The following is a 2964-nucleotide window of genomic DNA, read 5'->3' as shown; positions in this document are numbered from 1 at the left end:
CTATTTACGTACCTATCTACCTACGTACCTACCTACCTATCTATCTATCTATCTACCCACTTACCTCTCAGCCAGTCTGCTTGCTTACCTGCTTACCTGCCTACGCGCACCTACCTACCTACTTAACCAACTTACACAGCTACCTACCTACTTACCTTCTTAGCCAACTAACCATGGTGTGTACTTATATACTTAACCAGCTTACCTTGCGACCTACCTTCCTACCCACCCTGCTACCCTCTTACCAACAAACTTACCTTACTAACCACCTGCTTAAGCACTTCCCCACCTGTGCATTTACGGAACGAGATGTTACTTTACTAATCTTGTTTATGCAACTGAACCGCGGATTTTTTTTTTATCTGCTTCACGCTCTTTCATCAACTTCATATTTTATTGATTCATGGCTTTTTATTATTAGAATCAGGCCTCTAGCTTGGAGAGAGAGAGAGAGAGAGAGAGAGAGAGCATGTTGTTTTTGTGTGGTCAGCAGTTTTTGCAGTTGTCATAGTTGTGGTACTAGTTGTTATTCCCACTCAGCGCGACGTGAGGTGACGCCACTGTTTTGATTGTGTGGAGGGACAGTTTTTTGTTATTGTTGATTGATTGATTGCGTGTGTGTGTGTGTGTGTGTGTGTGTGTGTGTGTGTGTGTGTGTGTGTGTGTGTGTGTGTAATGGATACGTTTAAGCAGGACGATGTATTCAACACCTGTGACGAAACATGTATGCATCTCCCCGTCCTTAGGTTAGATAAAAGATGATGATGACGATGATACAATTTCTGATCCATTAACCGAAATACACGATTTTAGAGAATTTTAATGTGGAGGGAAGCCAGGAAGCGAAGCCTAACCCAAATGAGGATGAAGGAAGAGAGGAAGGAGAGGTCGGGGCTGGAATCTCTTTACCTTAATGTTCCGCGCCAGCCTCCCACTCCCTCTAGCTCTCCCCGGGCAGAAGTTAGCATAATGTCTCGTAAAGCTGCTAGGGAAATCTGGGGAATAATCTGTCTTCATTAACCCACTCAAATATCCTGGCTTTATTTAATATATTCTTCCTGCTTCCAGATAATTTTATTCAGGTACTACTAAGACGATTTAACTGTTAATTAATTCACACAAATACGCTCTCTTTAATTTTTTTTTTTATATATATTCTTCCTTCCAGACGATTTCCTTAAGCTGCTAATAACACGATTTTATGAGCTTAAAGGTGGTGGTTCGTATCAAGCAAATCTCTACTAACCCTGTCACTCCAAGAGATATTTTCCCAGCTGATTCAAATCGTCTGACGTTATAACAGTTTCATCACTATAGCGTCCTTTATTTTGTTCTTGCTGTGCCTAAACGACCCTTCATACCGGAGAGAATGCCCCTCTTCTCTCTCTCTCTCTCTCTCTCTCTCTCTCTCTCTCTCTCTCTCATATATTACCTGGGATTAAACTTAGAATCTCTTTCCTCTCTCTCTCTTATATACTGTATTACCTGGGATTAAACTTAGAATCTCTCTCTCTCTCTCTCTCTCTCTCTCTCTCAGCGCAAGAGGTCCCCTAATGTGTGGTAAACTTTAAGTGCCATTTACCACAGCATTAGGAGGTCACGCACCCACTTTGACTTAAGATTTAGGTCACATCCGGTCATCTCCTTGTATGTATTTTGTTCACCCCTTTCCAACGATTTGTGGGTAATTATGAGGAGAGAGAGAGAGAGAGAGAGAGAGAAAGTTCCATAAATACATATGGGTAGGTAAGTAATTAGCGAGGTTGATATCAAGGTAAGCCGGTAAGCAGGTAGGAAAATAGGTAGGCAGGTAGGGAGGTAGGAAGATTATATGCTATTTGTATGAGCCAGGTTAATTGAATCCCCTCGCAGTAAATGAGCTCAAATCCGTCTTCATCTCGTTGGTCAAGGAAGCTTTCTAACACCTTTTCGTAAGCGACTCATTTTGCTTATTACACCTTCCTATCAGTCTCCGTGTTACATAAATCATTCTGATGTCGCCATACTCTGAATAGAAGGCGTAAACAAGGATATTAATCAGCCATGTCCAAAAATAAATCGCCAAGGAAGAGGTGTTCGCCATCTTCCTAACCACACGAGAATACCATCTCTGTTCTCGTAGACTCGTATTCTCGTTGTATATGAAGGCTTCGTAACCCCTCCAGTCTACCATTTGTTGCCCTCTGTTATGTTGGTGATGATGATGATGAACTAGTGAGTGAGATGTGCGAAAATGGTGTTCTATATAATCAGTATGATGATGATGATTACTGATGATGATTATTATTATTGTTACTATTATTCTTATTCTTATTCTTCGTATTATTATTATTATTATTTTTATTATTATTATTATTTGTGTATTTTATCCCTACCTTTTCATCCACGGGGTTAAAAACCATTTGTGCCCGCCTCGCTACATATTTCCCCATCACTCTCTCTCTCTCTCTCTCTCTCTCTCTCTCTCTCTCTCTCTCTCTCTCTCACACACACACACACACACACACACACACACACACACACACACACACACACACACACACACACACACACACACACAAAACCCCAGCTTCCCTTATGAGATGCAGTGAAATCTTTGGCTCACTTCACCCACCAAATCCCATACTCGAGCACATTGAAAAGAAATATAAATAAAAAATAAATAAAAATATATATACGACAGCTGGCGAGAGTGATTATGTTGATTTCCTGTTATGTACGTGTTGGTAACTAGATCCTATTGTGTATTCAGTTTGGCTGGGGTATCATTTGCCTGGAGAGAGAGAGAGAGAGAGAGAGAGGGAGGGAGGGAGGGAGGAAAAGGGCTCTATGCCGGTAAAGAAGTGGAGAAAAGAGATACGTACATAATATGCAGACAGGTGGACAGAGAGATAGGTAGATTGTGTGTATGTACTGAATATGTGTGTATGTGATGTGTGTGTGTGTGTGTGTGTGTGTGTGTGT

The sequence above is a fragment of the Coenobita brevimanus genome, chromosome 75 (assembly GCF_032717465.1).
Source record: "Coenobita brevimanus isolate Jiangsu-jjx chromosome 75, ASM3271746v2, whole genome shotgun sequence".
NCBI lineage: Eukaryota > Metazoa > Arthropoda > Malacostraca > Decapoda > Coenobitidae > Coenobita > Coenobita brevimanus.
This window is presented reverse-complemented; position numbering follows the sequence as displayed.